Genomic DNA, 25,509 nt, shown 5'->3' on the forward strand with positions numbered 1-25,509 from the left:
CGTGAACTTCAGCCAGCAGCCGTGCGAAAATACGGGCGCTGCGCGAAAACGACACCGAAACATGAGTACCTTTGACAAGAGAGAGCAGAACTTTTTATTTATTCCAGCGGATGAAGAGGCTCCGGCCCTCCGTCGCTTGGGATGGATGGCGGGTAACACCAGCGGGAAAAAAACGTAAATGCGAGCCCTGCGTTAAACGAAACTGAAACCATGAGTAGTCTCGTCACAAGGCGCTAGGGAGAAACAGCGTCGCTGCTACTCGCGGAAGTGACGTTGTGTCACGTGCTTGTGCGTCAGAGCGTCGTCTGCTCGAGTGCTCCTACGGGATATGGTTTGTCAATACGCCTCCGGGTCTGCTTCAGCGGCGGCGGGTGGCTTTTGCCTGGTTTCGCGCTGTCGCTCGCGAGTTTCGTGGTGATTGCAGCCCCGAAATTAAAGAGCACAGAAGGTAGATGCTGCAGCGGCATGTCGTCAACGTACCACACGTGAACGGATATAAAAAACACTGTCGTTCAGCAAACGTTCGACAAGCATGGCACGGTAGCTACTTTTGTCCATTTTAATCCGAATTTTCCCCAAGCCTGTACAAGAATAGGAACAAAAAGAAAACTGAATGAGCAGTGATCACATCGAAGCTTCTTCAAGGCTAACATTACAGCAACTCGTCTGCAACAGCAAAACCGTCTTTTAGCGCTAGATTCGAAACCATCCATGTAGCACAGAAGAGGAAAATGTAATGTAAATTGCAAAATGCTTGCATGATATAAATTATTAGTATAACAGTCAAAGTAAACGTTGTAGGATTGAGTTTTAAATGTTATTACAATTCATATATTAGGCAATGTGTGGTATTATAAACATTACTTTAATTTTGCAAATAAACATTGTTTTAATGAAATTTTTACATGATATTATGCTTATTATGAAAACAAAAAATGGTTTGATATTCATGACACCACTTGTGCTCGAAGTGGTAAAAGAGGCCAATAAATGATGAAGGTGATAATCGATGCAGTGACTTACAAATGAGTTCACCTGCTATATCGAAAGTATGCAAGAAACTTTTAAAGCGTTAAAGAAGTACACTCTCACTGAAGACTCATTTCAAGCCTTAAATAGCGACCCATTGATCTCTTCAGGAAAGTAAGGTTAATGTGCGGAAGGGAATGACATATGCTAGATGCCAGGGCCGTAACAGCTAGCGGCACATGACTACATTGTCAAGACGGGCGTTTCATCTGAGAGCAAAATCACGGCACTGAAGGAAGTGATGGCATCTCCTACCATCCCATTTCCCACTGTCACATATTCCGGTTCACCTTACGTCGATGGATATATCGTTTAGTTAATCAACTTCGGGTGTGACGCTTGCGCTATTCTTCTTGAAACTAGCGAAAGAGAAGCAGCCACATGTAGTATGCTCTTCTACGAGGACAATGTTCTAGTGGACTGTATTATCCGAAACCAGAGCTTGTTGCCCTATTGGACAAGCTTTTTTTTTCGAAAATGCTGCCGTGCACCTACTACACACAAATGTACTCGAAGTACTTAAGATCCTGATTCAGTCAGCATTTCAGAACTCAACACTGAGTTGCCCGAAAGGAATTGACAACAGCTATGTTATGAGGTCCGCTTCTTTGATATTTGAAAAATTTCTCAGAATTCTTCTCAATTAATTATACCAGGAAAGTGACGGAGACGCCCGAGAGGCCAACTCCTTATGTGCACAAGCCGTGCAGGAAGATCTTGAGCCTGAATTTTCTAGACGCAGGTCGCATTTTGATGAATTGGTGAGTATATCGCGCAATGTGTAACATTGAAGGACAATTTTTTTATTGTTTGCCGCTCTTTTCGATTCTGCTTAACTGTTTATGCCCATTTCCTCGATTAAAAGTTGTTGCGAGACTACATATACATCTTCGGTCTTTCAACCGACTGATATGTTTTGAACGAAGCTAGAACAACCCACGCCACTAGACAAGTGAAATTTTTACTATATGCGTAAATTTTTATTATTTACTCTGACTCTGAGACGCGCCATGAATTTTTGCCGGTGCCTCTTCTGATCTAAACGAAAACGGTAGCGGTTGACAGAATCTCCACCCAACAGTTCACCATGCACTCACGTCAGGTCGTGCTACACCTGCTTGAAACATTCAAAGGCAGATTGCATAGCCTGGTAAATTTATTTTTGTACAAAACTTAGGGGTAAAAAATGTTGAAGTGTACCCAAAGCTTCATTCGACCGTGCACGGCCGCACTGACGAAGGAGCACGCGCGTGAGCGGATTGTTGACTGTATTTTGTTCCTCGTACACGATAAATGTTCGATGTTGATGACGGACTTTGTATAAACCATAAGGGGCGAAATATCAGTTCCTGCCGGTTGCAACTGACGCGGGCGAAGGTAAAATCGAGCACGCGTTTCCCTTGCGCGTGAACGGCTGTAGCGGAGGAGCAGCAGTGGGGCGGTGGCGACCCCACCGAGGCGCGGCGGGCGGTGGAAACAGACTCCATTGGAGAGGCCGTAAGAGAAAAGAAGCGCTCTCTCCCTCGAGACGAGTCTTTGTATTAACTCTATGCTCGAGACCGGCCGTGGGAGAGCAGACGAGACTATCGCCCCAGCCGACAGAGGACACCACGCTACCGCGCGCACTTAGCGCGCACTGGGTTTTGAAACACAAGCGTTTAGGTATAGTGCCTAGAATATACTGGCTAGTGTGCCGTGCGGAGGGCCCTCTCAATGGGAGGAGGTGTCCGCGCCGGCGATGCCTTCCAACTTTGGCCGCCAGGGGCGCTGCCCATCGTAAAGGTGCCGTCGGCGCCGTCGGCCGCCGGCGCGCCCTTGATTTGCCGCAGCTGCGCTGGCCGAGCCATCAGTGGGTTCGAGCGCTTTGGACGCGTCTACGCTGTTCTTTTGTTTTAGTCGTTCTGTTTCTTGCATTCATATGAGATAATTAAATTTGCAACGACTAATGATGCTAAAAATAAAGCATCAGGGCAGGGAAAGACATGTTTCGTGTCGCTCTGTCGGAGTGGCTACCGCTCGAATCAGGACTAGGTTTCTATGTTCGGTGTGCCATCGGACCCTGCGCAGCTTGCGTAGTGGAAGCGGCTGATTAAAAGACAGGACCGCAAGTTGACTTCAACGTGTGTTGTCTGCGAAAAATATTTTGAGGAGAGCTACATCGAGAGAACGTTCAAAGTGACAGTAAACGGCATCGTCAACGAGCTCGCTAGAGATAGACCACGAATTAAACCCGAAACCGTACCAACGCTATTCGACCATTATCCGAACCATCTTCTGCCTAAGAAGACATCGAAAAGAAAGTTGAGGAACCTCTGTGACCAACCGGCCGCTAAACGACAAAAACGCAGTGCCGTAATGCCAGTGGTGCAGACGACAGCCATGCACGCACCGTCAAGGATGTTTGACAATGCTTCCAAGGAGCTGGCAGCAGAAGAGCCGAGCGAGAACTCATGCCCGCAGCAGCAGACGTGCAGCTTTGAGCCTCGGGATCCGTTTGACTCAATTTACATACCTGCAACTTGGACCAAATTAACCGAAGCACCTGCTGGATCTGTAGCCTACGCGCGTTATCGAGCCTTAAAAAAAAAAAAAAAAAAAAAAAAAAAAAAAAAAAAAAAAAAAAAACTTTGTCATTTTGTACATAGAAAAAGTGATAATTTTTGGAAGCCTGAACGCAGTTCTGTGGACACTACAGTGTATATTCTCGGAAAAGAAAAAAAAAGCGCGTACAATACAATAATATCTAAAGCTGAAGATAGAGCTATATAGGTAGAGTGCACTGGAGGGTCTTTGTTCCGAATGTGGGCTGCAACCAGCTGATTCAGGAAGCACATATCATTCATGGGAATATATTTTGCAGAAAAAGTGTCGCTTGACCGTCAACTCTGAAGGGGTTAGCTGCGCTTAATGCAAATACCAGCGGAGGCTTACACAAGATGCGCAGAAAGAAGGAAAAAGCATGCAACTAGCCAAATAAATGCTGCAACATTTCTCGCGCTCTGATAAGAGCTAAGAGAAAACTGGCATGGAGCGCAGAACAAGTGGCTCTATTGAAAGCGGAAAATGAGGAGCTAATAAGTGAGTCTGTGTTTAAAGCTTTGTTTGTTTTTTTTGTTTTTTTTTAATCCCGCGCGTGACCTAGACAATTGTGACCGTACAACAACCGCTCGGCTGCTGAAACCGCGAAGCCGTAACTGGTGAAGAAAGTAAAATTAATTATAAATTACTTAGCGGTGGTAAGCGAGAAACCACGTGGAGAATTATACAGGAATATCTAGCGCATCATTAGCAAGTGAAAAAAAAAAATACCACCAAAAATTGGTATCAGACTACTTTAAAATTATTGCGGTGTCATATGTGCGGCCTTTCTCCAAAACCTTTAGCGGTGCATTCCTATATTTTTACTTGTTTATTGTTGCTGCGCCTTTTTGCTCAAATTTTACTACATTGTAGACTTTGTAAAAAAAAAAGAATCAGTGATACAATCACCACTTTTGTTTCTTGCCTTTCCTTCTGTTACAAAAGAAAGCACACCGCATAATAATCATTTATGTATGAAGCAACAATTAAGTGACTTCCTAATAAAACAAATGAATAAAGAGTAAGAACAAAAACTGAAGTCAGATTTAGACTGCTTGTGTTTATTGTCGCATGCGATCTTTGAAAACATGCGCGCGTGCAATATATGTTACGAAAAAGCAAGATCGCCCTTCTTTTCTGTAGCATATATGTGACGCTATAAAACGTCACTAACCTGATATATATCACCTTAGCAATGAGCATGGCTGAATTGCAGAAACGTCGACGTAACCTATCTGAAAGCATGAGGCCCGTATACGTATTGACGTTCGTAGCACTTGACTGCGGCATCGCGATATACCATGGGCCATAAGAAAAGACCGAAGAGTAAATAAAATTCAAAGTTGGATTAATGAACAGTGTAAAATATTAAGGGTATTTTCGGATACCTGTGTCACACGGACAATAACAGTCGTCGTCGACCCGTTCCGGGTTAGATCGCGATTGAGAATATAGTTCCCATAATTCGGGAAAACCACCTGGGCTGACTGTGCGCTCACTCAAAAGGAAGATGCATACGATACCTTACATCCGCAATCGCGATGCGTGGATCGCAATCGAGTGGCTCTAGATCAAATAAAATCGTCATCGGAATATTTCATAGCAATATATTGAATCCGGCCCGGACTCGATCGTTTAATCAAAGATTAACGAACTATTGCAACCAACGTGTCAACTTTAGGTGGTTTTCTCAAATTTCTTCTCTCGCTGGATAGCAGGAAGTCAATATGTGTTCTGCTTAAGACCTTATCCGGTTCAGCTGAATAAATAAAACAGATATATAGCATGACATGGACCAGACAGTATTTGTTAAACGCTTCCTCGAGCGCTATTTGAGCGTATGATTTTCTCCGCACAGTACTAGGACGGTATGAATGTCTTCCACCAAGACTGTTTTTAGACACAAAGTGCGCTTAAACCGTCGAGAGACAGGTTTCGCAGCGAAAAGCGCAGCGCGCTATCCGGACCTATATGCCGCCTATGCCGAGACCGCGAACGCTGAGCGATAGCACCTTAGGGTGCGTTCCAATACCCCCTCGTAGACGTCTACTTAGACGGCTACGCGAGCAGCCGCCATCTTGGGATGCGTTCCAATTCTCGCGAAGCAGTCTCGCGAAGACGGCTTCGCCGAAGTCAACATCGATGCAGACTACTTTGCTGTCTAAACATGGCGGACAGAGCGCGTTTCGCGCTGAGCGAGTCGTGCGTGCGGTTGTTGCAGTAGCTGTACGGTGGTCGTGCTCTTTGCGAACGCCGGAGTATGCATATGAACGATCTTTCAAACGTGAGTTGTTACGTCAATGTATGCGCTAGCTAGAGGCTAATTTAGCTGTCTTTATGGTCGTGAGATATATATAGCACTGCAGATTCTTTTACCGCGCTAAGAGGAAAGTGTGCGTTGGATGCTGTTGGTCTTCTTTTTTTAACTTGACGACGAGTTTCTTCAGTCTGCTTCAGTCTTGATGTTATCGACGAACTCGTCGCACTTCGCCGGGAGTCAGGACGGCTGCTGTACGGCGCACGTGTGTGTTTCTACCTTGCTGTGGTAGCCGTGGCAAACTCTTCCGCCGATTTTCAGTTAATCTCAGAAGAACGAACTCGCCTGACGATGTCTACTTGTTGCGCATTGATTTTTTTGTGCCTGTACATTATTAAAACAAGTTGTTGTCTTTGGTTTCCTCGTCTAGTGACTACAGACAACAGGTGTAACAGCAGTTTTTCGTTTGCTGTAGCCGGTTATCACCTTTCGTCCGTAATCGCCTCAAGTTTACAGTATTTTGCATGTTTTCATTCTTACAGCTGTGTGAATGAGACATCTGAGGAGCATGTACACTTCAGCATCAGTATAATAAAAAAAAGGAAAAACGGACTAACGTTATCTTCCGTCAATTCGTGAACATGCTCATTGCGTGAGAAGTCGGTCTGCTACAAGTTAACCTATTAATAGTCCATCTACATTGTGGCGATTACACATGTAATATTGTTGCTGCAAAAAATCGGCGAACCGATAAAAACGTGATTTTTACCTGTATTGTCGTAAATCTTTAAAGAAAACAGCGTTATAATAGTTATAAAAACTTTTTAGTTCAACCTTTATGCCGCGAGGTGACGCTAGGCGTAAACAGGTAGACGCGTTCCAATACGCGAACCTGTAGACGTCTACGTAGACGTCTACGAAGCAGTCTTGCTAGACGTCTAAGAATTGGAACGCACCCATAGTACACCTTAGCTATTGGTAGCGCCGCCCCGCGGTGGCGGCGGGAAGGCATCACCGCGGCGGACACGCCAGCGCGCGCCCTCGGCACACTAGCCAGTATATTCTAGGCACTATAGTTTAGGGGTAGCTCGGCTGGAAACGCTAATTCACAAAAAATGTATGACGTCATATATGACGTCACAAACAACGTCATTGGTCACGTGATATTTTATGATGTCACGTTTGGATGTAGGGCGCACGTGTTTTCCCTAGACTGTCCCTGGATTCCCCATGCTTTTCAGAGCGCCCGGGCGCGACCCGGCGGCATGGCCGGCGGTACGGTCACCATACCGGCGGTATGCCGGCGGTTTCGGCGGCGCGCCGCAAGCGAACGGCAGCTGCCCAGCCGATGGCCGTCGGCGGAGAGGCACGAGGCCTAGCTTGCATGCAGTGCGGACATCATGGAAACGGCAGCGACGTCAAATAACATATGCACGCTTCGAGCCGCGAAGAGGTTTCCGAACCAGCTTGTCACACCACACGAATTGCCGGGGAAATCACAGTTTAATTGCTTTTCCTTTATCTAGATCTGTGTGAAACCTTTCGGCGACAAAAACAATCGAGGTTCGCCAACGCAGTGTGACCTGTTCGTAGGCCGGCCGGGCGAATTTTCCAGTGACAACTGCACACCATGTTTGCGGTGATTCCGCTCTTCTGCACATTTCGTATATTTGCAAAACGTTTCCTTGCAAAATAGCTTTCTCGGTGCGATGTGTTTCAGGCGCGCAGGTTGTCGGCAACGGTCGTCCACGCGTCCCGATATAATTCAGTCTTTTTCTAAGCGAAATTGTTCATTATGATTTGTTTTAACCAGAAATGCGTTCGGTGACCGCTCTTATTGGCTAAAAAGGGCCTAATTTGCTCACTCAAACCTAATGCGCCGGCGAATGCATATGATGCCGGCCGGCAACACCGCGGCGCTGGCGCTATTATAAGCACATCCTAGCTGCAATAGCTAGCTAGTCGATGACTGTAGGGGGCAAATTTTTTACGTCTACATATTTTTTAGGTCAGAATTGTGATGCTGGGAGTGATATGTTGATTAGGAAAAAAAAAAACTAAATAAGCTACGTAGTATTAAAGGATGACCTCTCATTGTTTTGGTTACCCTGTTGTTAAAAACAATTAGATGCCTAATGAATATCCTATTCTCATTTGGGCTATGATTATTATAAAACTGTGTAAGTCATTTCACATTGATCAGGGCTTGTTTTAGAAGTTTAATCAAGCAAATCCCGATCTTGCACTTGGAGCATAATGCGTTCATACATCAAATAACGTTGATGGAGCATATCATAAAGTCGCAATTAATAGAACCGGATTTCAGAACATTCAGCCTCAGGATTTCAGGCTAACAAGAAGAAATGTTGTACATTGTTACTAAGGGGGTCATGTTATATATGGGTAACTATAGGAGCATTATAAGATGTGTACTTTTTAAGTAGTACAGAACTGTGCGTAGCCTTTAGAAAACATGAAAATATTGCAGCGTATATCACATGAAGAGTAATGGCATTGTATGTTTTGTAAGTGTCAGCATATGTGTGCTGTCAAATTAAGATCCATGTGATGCATGCATCTTTTAATGACTTAGTGCTTGTTCTAATGCAACGCATGGACCATTTCAGCTTGTCATGCCTTTGCATGTCTAATATGTAATAAACAGCGTCTTACGTCTTCTGCATTTCTTTCAAGGCAACAAGTTTTGCATCTGTCATATGTTTCAGTTGTGATTTTTAGCTGGACCTGTAGCCTGAAACATACTGCTGACTGCCATCACAAATTTGTTTGTTGTATATTCAAACACTGCAATTATTTTTGTTCATAAAAACATTGAAATGCTTTAATAACTTTCATTGCCTTGAGTAAATGTTTGTCATTCGTTACATTGATTGCTTGCAGTCCAGAGATTGTTTACATTATTATTTGGCTATACCTTACACTTACAAACACATATAAAGTTATATATGTGCTACACTATTTTTCCTTCCATTTAGTATCTCTTTCACACAACCTCAGAGTTTAAAGACAATTATTTATCAAACAGTACTTGTGAATATATCCAAGTGGACACTTTTTTAATTGCACAATGATGGCATAATGCAATGAAGAATAAGTTTATGCAGTCCACCACTTCAGTTTGCAAAAGACTTATGAAAGAGAAAGGTAGCATGCACTATAGCCAATTTTTAACAAAATTTTCTGGGCATATGCCACCTTTTATGCAACTAATATGTCAACAGCAAAAAAAAAAAAAAGCAAAACAAAAAAAAACTTTCTTATACATTACTAAGGTGCAAAGATGAGTAAAACAAGTATTTGCTGAATTATGGGCTGTCCAGACATTGTGGGATTGCTTTTCAGGATATAAAAAGGCATTTTTTTAGAATAAAGGAGGGGTTAGAAACCTTGCTGTCCCTATAGGGGTGTGAGGACTACACTGGGTGCAGTGCTCAGGAAAGTGTGGCTGGGAATGGAGAAGCGTTTAGGGGTAGCTCGGCTGGAAACGCTGATTGGTGGACACGCCGCGGCCTGGCGTGACGTTTTTGCGTCGGGCTCGATGCTTAACCGGACGTGACGTAGTCAAAAACTGGATTTGCTTGTTTTTTTTCGTCCCTATAGACGCTCTAGGGAATCGCTAGGTGCCCCCCGCTCTGGCAACGCGCGCGATTCCGGCATTCGGTTCGTGGATCTCGCTGCTGCATGGCACCGGCGCGTTCGGTCACCGAGGTGCTCGACAATGGCAGGTCTGCGCGTTTACGTCAATGCGCTTTCAGCACGCCAATCCGTGCTGTACGTTGGGCGGAATGACGTTGATAATGGCGACGACCTGCGGGAGGTCGCAAGCACCGTCAAGGTAAGTATAAATTGCGCAAAATTGTCTCGCATTTTGCTTATGTATAAGTGCTGTGTCGCTTGTCTCTCCCCACGTGCTTCCAGGACCTCGTGCAGCAGCAGCGTGGCATGGACGCTCCTCGTGTTCAAAAAAAAAAAAAAGTCGGCCACGGCTATGGAGACCTCCACGAAAACATCCGCCGTCGGCAACTAACCGCTGCCTGACTGCTATGCTGAGGTGCACGTCTGACGCAGATTTCTTTGTCGCAGGTTTTGTAATATGTTGCGCATTCATCAAATCGCTATGTTCATAATGCAACTTTTTTCTACTCTTTTGCAGCACCGTTTCCTGTATGCTGCGAAGAGGCCGAGGATTTTCTTTGTACACAGCAGCCCATATCAGGGATCGCGGCATCGATCAGCTCTCCAAGATCATTGCCGCAACCCTCGTAAATGTCTACAGTGGAAGCATGGCTACAGCATCCAGGGCAGCATATAACCAGGCACTGTGTACGACGTAGTGCACCACTGTTGACGGTGCACGGCAAAGGGCCACGGACGAGTGCAGGGCATTGTGTTCGCAGACCTGCGCATCCCGTACTCCTCTTCCCTCTCTACGTTGCACGTGGCTTCGCATCAATCGCCGCGGCCACCAAAATAACTTGCGCGCTAGGCCTCTTTACCAGGCTATACGTAATTACACGCATGCATAATCGTGTCAAATTTGATTTAATAAAGTGCTACGTATTACCTGCTTCCCTCACGCATTCTTCCGAGTCTTCGTGCAGCAGCTGCAGAACACGTGGCAAGCGTCACTCTGCTGCCGCGACGATCGCTAAGCCCATACAACAGGCTTAACAGCTGTGCGGCTTTGTTCAGCGATGTTAATGGAAGTATCGACATTTTATATAACAACTGCATAATCATCTTGAATATTGCTTCATAAAGTACTGTACTGCTTAATTCTCACTTACCTCGTGCATTCCACAGCTGCTGCAGCTAGCACTTGGCCAGCGTCGTTCTCTCCAGTGCTGCAGTGACGATAAACTAGGCCTCGCGATAGGCTACAATATACACCGCGGCTTTGTGCCGCTGTGTATTTTTTTTATAAATACATCACATTTCGAAGGTTATAGTCACCATCCAAGGATCACTTAACTCGAGAGCACGGGAAAAGGCAGAAGTGTACGCACCTGGATTCAATGCCATGTACAACGCCGTTTTTTTTTTTTTTTTTCACGAAATGTGTCTAAAGAGCTGCTCTAGCCGAACCACGTACGTAGCGATGGATTGCACCGCGGCAGTATGGCTTTGTTCCAAGTTTAACAAAACAGTTGAGGCCAAATCAAAATCGGAAATGACCATTTCCAACTGGATATTGGCCCCCAGTCAACAATTTGGAGTCCAATTCAATGGCAACAGTTCAGCTCTGTGCCAACATTTCGTACAATTAAGGGAGTCGAAATTATGGAAATGGCATGCATTTGTAAACATCAAACATGCTTCGCATCCAATTAACATGTCACGCAATGCTAATATAAAAGCTCAATATTCTATCGGGGAACTCTATGAAATCTGCTAGAGCATGAAGCACACGTTCGTAGAGATATTTTTTTTTAATTACCAGCACTCACAAAGGTATTGGAAATAATTGAATCAAGTCCCACTCAAGGAATCAGATGAACAGTAACAAAAACAAATCATCTTTTATATATTTTGTTTAGTACCTCAATGAAGAGTATTAGGCACACTTTTGCTGAATTTGTACATAAGTGACACAATTCATATTGACAACAGTGCTCAGCTCATCATGTATGCTGATAATAGTGTGTTTATTACTGGCTTTGACCTCAATGAGACTGTTTTACATTGAAATTATTTACTTGAAAAATCGTTTGCCTGGTCCAATTTCATGAAGAAATAAACACAGAAAAACTATATTGTTTTGAGTATGAAATAAGAAAATGATGTAAGAGATGGCTACCGATCTATAATAAAAATATTGGCCTTGTAGAAACTCGCATAAGTCTTAGTGTGAATTTTTTTCATTTGAGATAGGAAATTCATACAAACAACACTGCAAATAAAAAAAAAAAGATTTCTTCAATGAGTGAGCTTTACCTTGATGTGGTACTGTCCTTGGCTTTAATTATGCAAGTCCCCACAGATAAGGTATTGCAGTTTTATGTGGGCAAGCACCACAAGAGCAAATATCAATAAAATGATAATTCTCAGTAAATTAAATGTGTGTTTCTTACATAACAGATATTGCCTGCCGGTTTACGACATGACACCTCCGTGCAGAATACAGTATAATTATCTTTAACTATGAATGCCGCTTGTTGCATGTTTTCTATTTTTCTTGGCAGGACAATAAAAGCTTTCTTTGCTCGATGGCACTGCTGCAATTTAGAGCCACTCCATTTTTAACTCAAAACTCCAACCTCTGGTTTCTCCCGCACTTTCACACTTGGTGCAACCTGCAATCAATAAAACACAATCTAATGGTCTCACTGAATGAACTTAAACAGGTATTCCTGAAATTGTGAAAACAGCTATGAATACACTTTTTAGGGTTGTAAAATCAGAAATGTTGCAAAGTTAAAGAGCACTGCAGAATCTGCATTGGAGCAATGCAAAAGAACGGATGCTACTGCAACATTACATCACCCTCCATCGATTGACACCACTCATTAACCTCCACCACTTCTCAATTACTCACAACTGCTGCGGACATGATTTTGCAGACACGTTCTGCGGACGCGTTCTGCGGACAGAAATCTGTGCGTTTGCCAGCGCTGTGTTAATGTATTTTATGTTATCACTTATACTACTTGAGAATTCATTTAGTGTTCTATCAGTGTGTTGTGTTACCTTGCTAACAAGTTTCTTATATCTTCTTTGCATGTGTTATTGTATGTAGTTGTATCCCCCCTACAATAATGCCTCATGGGCGCTGTAGGTACTTACAATAACTAAATAAATAATCATAGCGAAGTAATACTTTCGCATTAATAGATCTTCTAGACATAGGATCTCTAATTCTTGCACTTTTTTTTAAATAATGTGTAAATTTTTTTATCCTACTCTGCAGCTAACGTCTGCTGCTCCTTTGTAAATGGGTCCAGGACCTAAGTGCATGAGTTGCTCTCTGAAACATTTAATTTAGCTCTCGAGACTATCTTATATGCTCGAATTGAAATCATTGACTCCAGATTGGACTTCGAAATTAGTTGAAAAATTTTTAACTGCAAAGCCTATTGAAATCTAGTATGTTTGGGTGTATTTTTACTAGGGAGCGAAATGCACCAGCTTCCTTTAACATCTTAGCCAGCGCACACACAATGCATCATTGAAATGTAGTTTGAATTCCAGTTTCACCATGCATAACAATTGTCCATTCAGTTTGGATGTTCATTAGGAATATCAATTCTAATCCGTAAGATGACCATAATAAAAATAAATTACTTGTTTACAGAGAGTTAAAACTATGCAGTTGGGACTAAGTACTTATTCCAGCTGGGAGGTCATCTGGAAACTGGAAGACATTTGATTATGGAAATTCAATTAGGACTGAAAATTCTAATTGGAAAGAATTAAAAGATGCCTAAATGGAATGAGGGCTTCTAGAGAAAGTGTAAATTCTGGAAACTCAATTGGATAATACAAGACTCTTTAGCAGGACCTAGAACACATCTTTTACAAATGAACACTTGAAACTTAGAGCACTGGCTGATGCTCACCGCCGCAGCTGTCAGAATAACTGACAGCATGGGCAAAACTACAGTAGGTGTTAGTGCAGTATACACCAGTGTTGTCACTGCGAAGTGAAGAGCCACAAAGCCGAGGACTGCCATCCTTACTACTGCCAATATAAAAGTCCTTCTCAGAGCCATCCCATTGTTTCCTGGCAGATCATGGGCCTTCAACTTCATCGTCATGTTTTCTCGTTTTTAGTCTTTTGTAGGATGTATTGGGCCTTCGGTGGTCTGTCATGCAACACTGCATGACTAATTCACTGAGTGCAAAGCCGTTAACCAACAGAGATATCTTTTCACTTCATGTGCGGCACACAAACATCATGCATAAAAGAGGCCACATGTCATTATTCCATCTTTCTTTACACTTTCTTTCTTTAGCACACTCTAAAACCATTCCTGTAAAAAGCTATAGCTTCTTTTACGCAAAGTGACATGGCAAGTATTGTAGCTTGAAACATTTTCAAAATGGAAAAATAAATGCATGAGGCGGCTCACAACCATTGTTTTTTTGTAAAATTGTGTTGCTTCATAGGCAGTAACTTGAACAACACTGACAACATTTCTACATTACTTTGAAACAACCCAGGCAAAAATCCTAACTGATGTAAATGGTTTAAGGAACAAACTTCCAGTTCATACCAGATGGATAACAATGGATCCCTAACTGGAATTCAACTGGGATCAACGCTCATGCGTATAAGGTACCCGTTGATGGTTTACAACTCAGAAAGAACACAAAAACGAGGGCACAAGTGCAGATAAGGCGCATGTTTGCAGTCTCCATGACCGGTTGTATTCGTTCCTCTGTATCCCATGAAAGCACTCCATTTCTAACCCCCAATGGCGTAGGTTTGCGACATCCGGTGCAATAACGCGGGGCAACCCCCCCCCCCCCCCTCTTCATGAACACACCTGAGCGCAATACCATCAACTACTTTGTCGTCAAGGCTTTCTTCGATTGGGGAATTTCGTTTTTCGTATCGCACAACATGGTGCAAGCCGAGGCATTTTTTTTCCTTCTTTTCTTAAGACTTCAACGTAACAAGCATACCCCACAACTGATAATAGCTATATTACAAGGGGCATATGTCATATTTTTTCTTTTCTTAAGAAAGGTGCATTTGTGAAGAATTAAGTAGAGGTTTTTGACATGAATTTCTAGATTGGGACCACTCAAATAAAAGGGCATATAAAAACCACAAGAATTGCAAACTTTGAGCATGCAGAAATACTTGGTAACACGCACAGTAACTAAAAAGTGGCAAACTGGCAGATGCGACCAGGATTATAACACGGTGCCATTGTGAACAATTTCGTTTACATCAGGCATAGCGCAGTGCCAGCCTTGAGAACTGGCCAATGTGCTGTATTGTAGTTCATATTTTTTATGCTTCCACATACTCTTCATAAGGACTGTTGAAAGCTTTGAACATGCACAAGACAACTGCAATTACATCGGCCACAGTGACAAAGAATAAAGTAAATACGAACCAGCTAGAATGTTAGACTGAGCGTTCACATGCAAATATGGGCGTAGAAATGTCATTTGAGAAGTAAGCACGCTAATAGAGAAAGGACAACTCGAACACACAGAAGAGAACTGAAGTTACAAAAACAAACAAGCAGTCATAATTGAGGCCTTCAGCAACTACGCTGTAAAAGACAAATTTTGCAGAGGGACAAGTGCATAATTAATCCTGCCGCACAAATGAAATAAGCATAACCCTCGATCAATTATAGAAATCGCTTGTGTACAAAAAGTGGGAAACACTGAAGTCATCTTGCTCTGAGCAACTAATTTCAGATATTGTAAATTTTGTTTTGAAAGCTGGTATTGATCTAAAGAGCATAAAGCAAAAAAAAAAAAAGCCGACATGCCAACATTTTCATTTTCCGGTCTTTAAGGCTTCAAAGCTGCTACTCGATTTGTCAAAATCAATGTTTTTTGCCAGCCCACCTACGAGAGATGATAATGCAAGATCTGAAAGCGTCCACTGACCCATCATAGGTCCTCTTCCTCACAGGACACAACCTCCTCCTCTCACAGGATACAACAGACACTCATATATTAGGAATAGTTGCAGGCTGGGGAGAGGCTCTAGAAAATCTCAATCTGGGGAACTCCAATGCTGCCCAACTGTTGGCCTCTTCGAGTCCAATGCTTGCCACTTTAATTTGAGGTGTCTCCTCAGCCAAGGCACTTCGATGAAATGTGTTCTATCAGACAGCTTGTCGTAGAAGGATGTAAGCTTCGGAATACATACTTTAAGGCTTGAGAGGTCCCTCAGTAGAATAAAGAAATCTCTTCACTTCAAGAGGACCAGATATATTCTGCGGCTTCTAAAATCGCTTTTGATTTAATGCAGAGCTCGGCATAAAATCTACCAGTGCAGTCAAGCATCACCCCTTTTATTTTCTTCCTGCAATGAAAACCCTGAACCTCAGACACATTCCCCTACCATACTCTTTTTGAAGTTCTGGGGCCTGTCTACTGATATTCTGAGCTCATTTGATTTTATGAAATTCTGCTCAATAGCCTTGCACACTGTGGCCACACATCATCTTTGAGAAAGAGCTTTAAATGATCCATCTTTGCCACCACTTTGTAAAGATATAGGTGCTTTGTCTGCAAATGAAATTGTGCAGCATTTACTACTTCAGGTACTGCAAGCAACATAGAAAAGCAATGGCACAGACTACTGTAGCCTCCATGCAAATAAAAAAGGTACCAATGAGCAGTGATGCCTTGCTAACAGAACACATTTAGCCTCAAAGTGGTCTTCAGCAGCGGAGTGATAGTGGGGGTCGTCAGGTTTGATTTCATGATGGACTGACTTGTATCTCTCATTTTAACAATAACCTTCTCTTACAGCAACAAAAGAGAGAAAGCATTCTCTTGAGGAAAAGAACTTAAGGCCCACAGTATTGCCGCATGTGAATTGCCTTGCATATATTTCTCTAACTGCACTTTTTGCATTACCACCCTCTCCCCCCCCCCCCCCCCCATTCCCAGCCACACTTTCCTGATCACTGCACCCAGTGCAGTCCTCACACCCCTAGAGGGACAGCAAGGTTTCTAACCCCTCCTTTATGCTAAAAAAATGCCTTTTTATATCCTGAAAAGCAATCCCACGATGTCTGGACAGCCCGAAATTCAGCAAATACTCGTTTTACTCATCTTTGCACCTTAGTAATGTATAAGATTTTTTTTTTTTTTTTTTTGCTGTTGACATATTAGTTGCATAAAAGGTGGCATATGCCCAGAAAATTTTGTTAAAAATTGGCTATAGTACATGCTACCTTTCTCTTTCATAAGTCTTTTGCAAACTGAAATGGTGGACCACATTAGCTTATTCTTCATTGCATTATGCCATCATTGTGCAATTAAAAAAGTGTCCACTTAGATATATTCACAAGTGCTGTTTGATAAATAATTGTCTTTAAACTCTGAGGTTGTGTGAAAGAGATACTAAATGGAAGGAAAAATAGTGTAGCACATATATAAAACTTTATATGTGTTTGTAAGTGTAAGGTATAGCCAAATAAGAATGTAAAGAATTTCTGGACTGCAAGCAGTCAATGTAACGAATGACAAACATTTACTCAAGGCAATGAAAGTTATTAAAACATTTCAATGTTTTTATGAGCAAAAATAAATGCAGTGTTTGAATATATAACAAACAAATTTGTGATGGCAGTCAGCAGTCTGTTTCAGGCTACAGGTCCAGTTAAAAATCACAACTGACACATATGACGGATGCCAAACTTGTTGCCGTGAAAGAAATGCAGAAGACGTAAGACGCTGTTTATTACATATTAGACATGCGAAGGCATGACAAGCTGAAATGGTCCATGCGTTGCATTAGAACAAGCCCTAAGTCATTAAAAGATGCATGCATCACATGGATCTTAATTTGACAGCACACATATGCTGACACTTACAAAACATACAATGCCATTACTCTTCATGTGATATACGCTGCAATATTTTCATGTTTTCTAAAGGCTACGCACAGTTCTGTACTACTTAAAAAGTACACATCTTATAATGCTCCTATAGTTACCCATATATAACATGACCCCCTTAGTAACAATGTACAACATTTCTTCTTGTTAGCCTGAAATCCTGAGGCTGAATGTTCTGAAATCCGGTTGTATTAATTGCGACTTTATGATATGCTCCATCAACTTTATTTGATGTATGAACGCATTATGCTCCAAGTGCAAGATCGGGATTTGCTTGATTAAACTTCTAAAACAAGCCCTGATCAATGTGAAATGACTTACACAGTTTTATAATAATCATAGCCCAAATGAGAATAGGATATTCATTAGGCATCTAATTGTTTTTAACAACAGGGTAGCCAAAACAGTGAGAGGTCATCCTTTAATACTACAGCTTATTTAGTTTTTTTTTTCCTAATCAACATATCACTCCCAGCATCACAATTCTGACCTAAAAAATTTGTAGAGTCGAATGACAATATTCCCTTTGTCCTCAAACCTTTTTTTTTTTTTTTTTGCCCCCTACAGTCATCGACTAGCTAGCTATTGCAGCTAGGATGTGCTTATAATAGCGCCGGCGCCGCGGCGTTGCCGGCCGGCATCATACGCATTCGCCGGCGCATTAGTTTGGAGTGAGGAAATTAGGCCCTTTTTAGCCAATAAGAGCGGTCACCGAGCGCATTTCTGGTTAAAACAATTCATAATGAACTATTTCGCTTAGAAAAAGACCGAATTATATCTGGACGCGTGGCAACGGGATGGACGACCGTTGCCGACAGCCTGCGCGCCTGAAAGACGTCGCACCGAGAAAGCTATTTTGCAAGGAAACGTTTTGCAAATTTACGAAGTCTGCAGAAGAGCGGGATCACCGCAAACATGGTGTGCAGTTGTCACTGGAAAATTCGCCCCGCCGGCCTACGAACAGGTCACGAACCTCGATTGTTTTTGTCGCCGAAAGGTCTCACACAGATCTAGATAAAGGAAAAGCAATTAAACTGTGATTTCCCCGGCAATTCGTGTGACGTGACAAGTAGCTGGTTCGGAAACCTCTTCGCGGCTCGAAGCGTGCATATGTTATTTGACGTCGCTGCCGTTTCCACGGTGTCCGCACCGCATGCAGGCTAGGCCTCGTGCCTCTCCGCCGACGGCCATCGGCTGGGCAGCTGCCGTTTGCTTGCGGCGCGCCGCGCGCCTGGGCGCTCTGAAAAGCATGGGGAATCCAGGGACAGCCTAGGGAAAACACGTGCGCCCTACATCCGAACATGACATCATAAAATATCACGTGACCCATGACGTTGATTGTGACGTCATATATGACGTCACAAATTTTGGGCCACTCAGTGTTTCCAGCCGAGCTACCCCTAAACGCTTGTCGCGTTACCCCCGCCGGTCGGCACACCTACCCATCTAGACACCGTAGCCATAGTCTCATTAGCATAATTCGGCAGGGTTGCCAGGTCCATAAAACGAAAAGTCGCCACAAAAATGGAAAAAGTAGCCAGAAACTAGCCAACCCGAGGAAGAGCATTAAAAAAGTAGCCAAAAAGGAGCCATGAGGCCATGCATGGGGCAGTAAATAGAGCGCTCACTGCAAAAAGACAACCAAAAACATTCGTTTAATAGTCGTTTTATTCCAACGCTCATGAAGAAACAAATGCCAGTTGCGTCTTATAGCAACTAAATCACATAGAAAAGTTTTCCGAAAAAAGAAACAAAACTGGCTGCGTAACACTGCGATATTATATAAACAGACATAAAACTAAACTGACCAGATAAACACACATGTTATCAGAAACTTCTCTGTGATGATTAGAAACAGTATAAAATGCATAAAATTATGTGCACGAAGATGTAAGCATAAAATGTTAGTGGAGTTGGACGTCTCAAACAATGGCTACAAAAGAACACGACGAAACGAATCTGCAACCACTCAGGTGCGATGTTCAGGCCTGCCGTGAATAGTTGAGTTGACCTTCCCAATCATGGTTTGGGTTTATCAAGGATACGGCCAATGTGCAGGGGGTGTTCACATGATCACACACACTTCTTTTAGATCATGACTACTAGGCGTTGGACGGGAACATTCGGTTTCTCAAGTATAATATTACATTATCGAGAGGCGTTTACCTTGCCTAGAGATATAGAAATCATTCTTTCATAGGTATACCAAGTATATTCGTAAGCTTCCTTGACACCAGTGCCTAATAATGTTCGGCGAATTGCGGTCAATGAATGGTTGTCCGCGCTCCTTGATCGCATTGAAAGTGCGCAACTGTTTTATTCAGTGAACAAACCAGGGTGCAAAAGCCACTTTCACACTGATGAGACAAACCTATAGACGGAAGATGCACTCATGACTAATTTATTGTCAGCGGGTGCACGCTAAATAAGATCTACTGCACGCAAATATGCACGGGCAATGAAAAACATTTCGAAGCAGTTCGTGGTAAGCCTAGTTAGTGTGTTAGCTCTGTTGTGATGTTTATCTAAGTTTGGCTAGCTAGCATAATGCGTTTACACTTGCCCTTTGTTGGCCATCTATAATGCAAAGTTTGGCTTTAAGTGCAGTTAAATAATTAGCACTAATTAATTCGGTTCGATAACTAGCACAACTCATTTGCATTCAACCTAAGCTTTCGAAAGGTATATGACTCGATGCTATAATGCAAAGGGTGGTTTTGATTGCATATAGCTCACTAACGCTAATATGGATCGCTAATTCAGAGCATTTGGATTCATCCTAAGCTTTTCGACGGTATATGACTTGATCGTCTAGCTCAAAGTTAGGTTTTATACAAAATAAATATTTAACGCAGATTAATGAGGATCGCTAACTACCACAGTGCCATTACACTTGGCTTAAGCTTTCCAATGGTATATGACTCGATGCTGCAGTGCAAATTTGGGTTTCAAGTGCGGTTTACTAAATATCATTTAATTTGGCCCGTAGTTGGTCAAAATAAGTGTATAATTAACCAATGATCCAAACTGAAGGTTTATCACGTGACATATACTATGCTTAGCCAAGATAGCTTGAAAGTAGCGAAATAGAGCGGCCGCTTTGACTTTATATCTTAAAGTTCAAAGCACCAGCCTGGGTCGTTTTCTCCTTTTGCGAAGTTTCACCGGGGTGACAGAGTTCACGCTAAAAAAAAACAAAAAAACAAACACAGACAAAGTCAGAGGCAGTACTAGATCCTGGAGCGCAGACCTGGCTAACCTGGCCCAAAAACGCGCGCTTCACTTGACTGCTGCGGCCGGCCGGCAGGCGCCAGGGAGAAAAAGCGTGTCGTGCGCAGAGCTCGCAGCCGCCCCGCGCGAGGAGAATTGAGGAGGAAAGCGCGGCGTGGAGGAGAGCGTCGCTACTTTCGAATTACCAAGGGGTTTTAGTGGATGGGTGTTAAGAACGTCCCCTTTGAAACAGGGTGGGGACAGTCGTCACCATGCACAGTTGGTTGTATTGCAGCGCTACCGTTGATAGATTTGCTATCTGTCAATCTATAAAAACGAGCATCCTGAACAGCGCGCAAACGGGCTCGTTGGAATAGGCGAAAATTTTTCAAAGTAGCCATAAAGTAGCCAAGTAGCCAACCCAAAATTTTTGTCGCCAGGCGGTTCACAAAGTAGCCAATTTGGCGTAAAGTAGCCAAATTTGGCAACCCTGATTCGGGCACCTCGCCACTCGGCGAAATTATGGCGGCCAAACGTCAGCATTTTCGGTAATGGCGGCACATCAGTTACGTCATGACGCGTCAATTTGACGTAATCTAAATATGCTTGCGTATCACGTGTTTCACGTGACATAGCTCCAGCCAATCAAATTTGAGCATCGGCTCCTTCCCAGTATGCCATTATTTTCATCACATTGGTTAATCGAGCGTAAGTATTCTCCAAACCACCATCAGTAACTTTGCTTCCACTCCAAAATCATTCGTATTTGTCATCCAGGCAACAAGGATAGCTCCGGTTGAAATCAATTTTCACGTCTACGTCATTTTGACGTAACCGCTAAAAGTGCTTGCCTCAACTGATGGTTTCGCGCCACAAGTTTGAAGCACGTGACTCTTTTCAGAGCCAATCAGAAAGACAATATGGCGCCGCCAGGGGAAGGCGAATATTGAGGTATAGTGCCTAGCACTATAATTGAGGATCGGGCCCCTGGCTTCGTATGTGGTCAAAGCCCCCTAGAGTAGTCTAGGGGGCTTTGATAGCTTTGATGTGGTGGACAATAGTTAGACGCTGATAGTGTAGATAGCAGCTCTATTCTATCCTCTCTCATTTCTCTTACTTTCTTGCTTTTCTCTTACCTTTTTAGTTTCTCTATTTCACCCGGCTAGGGCACATTACTGAACCCACCCGATACAAAGGGTACACCTGAACTTGCAGAGAGCCGGCTCCGTGAACTGCGCATGCGCGCACAGAACCAAAGTGGAAAGGAGAACGCGTTGATTCTCTCGACGGATGTGACGTCAAACAACTTTTAGTATTTGCTTTTTTCTGGAAATAAGCCTCAAACCCAGATGCCAATTACCCCGTTTCGAACCACCGCACCCGAGCAAAAGCTGGCGCGCTTTTCGGGCAACGAGTGCTCGCGCCTTGCGAGCCCTAGGTCGCTTTTCATGCGTCGGCTTGTTTTAGTTTGCGGGGCATCATCCCGATAGATGCAAATTCGGTGAAAATCTGATTCAGTTTGTGGATTGTTGCCCTAAATTCAACAGCACAGCCTTCGGTCCTGTCCCTGGCCTGTCTGCAGCCTCCGACTACGGTGAGTCGTACGCGAATGATGGTGTTTCGTACATGCCCGCGAGCTCTAGGTAAAGCATTTGTCGGCGTTCTGCTACCGTCTTGCAGCTTTTTTAACGAGTTTTTACACGGCAGTGCAGCTATGCGGTAGTAACAATTACTGACGCGGCGTAATCACGCGACAGTCTCCGGGCGAAGGCATGTGGAGACTACATAATGGCGTCGATCCCGTTTCTTCGCGCTTGAAACAACCGTTGCATACCTGCTGCTGTGCACCGATCAGTCGCCGGTTGCTGTTGTCTTCGGGGTGCACTGGGGTATTGGGACGTACGCGGCGACTTACAGATGATGTGAAACTATTTGTGAGTCGAGAGTCACAGAAGTTTGTAATTTGCTTTTTTTTTTAAAAGATTCTTCGTTTGTGGTCTAGTTTGTTTGGGCAGTAGCAGGCATTTTGGTGTGGTGCGCCAGCGTGAACGCGCTGGTTTATGATCAGGAGGTTTTATTGCCTTCCTCGCAGCTTCAGCAGATAGAGTGGCTGGGCCCATAGAAACGGTCGTGCTTCCGTCAAAAAACTGTCGTAAGGTATTTATCTATGCGGCCCATACGTGGTGCTGCAGTGCAAGAGGTCAGCTTCTTTACAGTGTCGACGAAGTGCTAAAGAAGGGGAGTTGCTGGCTAGCTGAGAGATAGTATAAATGTAAACTGGCCCAGTGCGAAATGAGCCCCGGAGTGAAACGAGCCTACTGCTCAGCATAAAATTGCTACAAGATACGGGCGTATACCCGCACGAATTTATTGTGCTTATATGCTCACACGTTTCACTGTCGAGTACTCACATCGGTGCATGCAGCAATGAGGGTGACTCTTCGGCTATCATAGGTTCTTGCCCATGAGAGTATCTGCCCTTTTACTACGAAAATAACTGCATTGGTAGAACTCGCTGAGCTTATTTATATAGATTTAACACTTCAGATGCATGTCGCTACCGCAGAGTTCCCTAATATATATCTTTTGCTTGCTCCAACAGCGTCATCACTTTGAGAAAACTGGGAATGATAGCAGAAACAATGCCTCCATAAATAGTGGGCAGTGCTTGGCTTCAAGCTGCTGTCAAGGCCATGGACAGCTTATTTGAAAACAAAGCAATAATTAACCTGAGGTGGTACGTTTTGTTGAGGGGAGTGAGGCACCGTTGCATGTACAGCCTTTGTCAAAAGTGTAGAGCCCGGGGGGGTCCGCTTCTGAGCCGAATAGTGGCACTGATGTAGAATTAGTTGAGGCCTTTCCCACTGAAGGGGGTAGGACAAAAAATCTTCTTGCCATCAACAAAGTTGGAATACCGGAAATTCATTACAAGCCGCAGGAACTGGCCCAGAAGCAGAACCCCTGGGCTCTACACTTTTGACAAAGACTGTACCTCGTAATACTGTCAAAGAGCTTGGCAGTTGCTGCTATAAGCACTCTTGATTACAATTCCATGCAAGCCGCAGCATGTTCCGCACTTACTGCACACATGATTTACCTTAGTCTCTTTGTTGCTATTTCAGTGTTTTGCAAGTGTGCTAAATATTTGTATTTGTGCTAGCATTGACTGCTAGTCTCGTTACTGCCTTTTTCCTTCTGCGGCAGGCACTCTCACTTGCTTTACTCAAATCAAATTCTACTGTGAGTGAGTTTGCTGAATTTATGCAAACTAAATGTAATTGCTGTATTACTCTCATTTATTTACATTTACAGAGGCAAGGAATACTCGGGGCCGACGTACGAGTTTCCTCCACCAGTTGGATTCCGCCGCTACCTCAGTAGTGCAGTGAGCTGTGACTGGTGTGACCAGATGGACACTCGCTCCTTCTACTGGTTTAGAGCGTGCTCCTAGTTAAGTTTAAAATATCTTGCTTGCAATATATTTAATCTTGTTGTGGAATATTGTCACCCTTGCATTTGCTGATATGTTATTATTTGGAAAGCATTCAGAGTGATTTTGGACGCATGATTTGCAGTGGCGGGAGGTCGAGAAGCACAAATGTGTGACTCCAATTTTTTGCCTCTCTAGTTTTCAGCCTTTAGAATTAAAGCAACAGATTGATATGTGAACAGGCCTGGCATGGATTAAAGAGTTTGTCATATACAACAACACTTGACCCTTGCGGGGGTAACACAGCTGTGGTTATCTGAGCAAAAGTTCTCTGTATGTGATGGTGTCCGAAACATGGCATTGTCTTAAGTAACTTGGCATGGAATCGGCCACTTCTTGCACTCTCTTGACAGCATCTATTGTAATGTGTGCTAGGCGACATGCCTTCGGATCTGTTGTATGTCTGCAGCAGTTGCCTTATCAAGATGGGGTGGTTGTTGCGAGTTGGAAATTCCTATTCTCCCGACTACACCAATAAAATGCAGTGAAACCAAATACCAGGAACCAATGTGCTATGTGGTTCATTGTGAAGGCTTGTCATTCTCGTAACTTTGCCAAATTGCTAGAAACATTATTTTTAAGCCCGGTCTTCTTTTGCTCATAGCACAACTCATTTCGTGCATTTGTCAACTTTTTGTGGTTTATAGTTGGCACATTTTGCAGAGAGTGACAAAATTTGAGCTGGTGTGCCACGAAGGTTAAATATCTGTTTATTGAACTCTTCTCGGGAAGCTACATGCAAATCCTGCCTAATGTGGCTGTGAGGGATTGATGTACCGGCGCTTTACTTGTGGCAGCTGGTCTACATTGTACAGGACTGCCACTTTGAGGAGCACCAGCACTGCTATGAAGCAGATTCACAGCATTGTTCCTGGTAGAGGCAAACCACTGTAGATGTCCTCATTCCAGTGCAGCTTCAGCCAGTGAAGTTTCACAATGCCCGTGTTGGACAAACAAGAGGCCTATGAACTTGAGCATTTCACTTAGTCATTTCTTCCAAACATCCGTCAAAACAAGCAACCTGTTGGTTTCCCCAAAATCCCTGTACAATCATATTTATTTTTATTTTTACAAATAGTTTGTATAAGCTGGAGAGCCTTCACTCAAGTATACACTAGGTTCCTATCTACGTGAAAACTACACGCTTGTGTGCCAGTGTCAGCAGATCGTTGCTAACGATTTTGGAAACCCTCCTAAACAGAGATAAAACTGAGGACATGCAGCGATCATGTGTACATACTCAAAAGCAAGTGGGTACGGAAACTATGTGCACCTTTGGCCACTAGTTGGCATTGCAGGTGTTGTAGTACCTGAATCGCTAAAAGCTGAAATCAGAGCTTCTTCTGACAGACTCTTCTGGCTTCTTTGCTGCTAGTGCGATA

General features: G+C 43.4%; 1 long non-coding RNA gene across 1 annotated transcript; it reads left to right on the top strand.

Annotated features, from left to right (window-relative positions):
• The first annotated feature begins 21,935 nt into the window (after positions 1 to 21,935).
• Positions 21,936 to 24,631, top strand: LOC146204215 (uncharacterized). The gene is made up of 2 exons (XR_014703954.1): positions 21,936 to 22,231; positions 23,950 to 24,631. It is a non-coding gene; the product is annotated as an uncharacterized LOC146204215 (long non-coding RNA).
• Positions 24,632 to 25,509: the final 878 nt, after the last annotated feature.

This window comes from Amblyomma maculatum, chromosome 1 (genome assembly GCF_055883805.1).
Source record: "Amblyomma maculatum isolate TAMU_Amacu chromosome 1, ASM5588380v1, whole genome shotgun sequence".
Classification (NCBI taxonomy): domain Eukaryota; kingdom Metazoa; phylum Arthropoda; class Arachnida; order Ixodida; family Ixodidae; genus Amblyomma; species Amblyomma maculatum.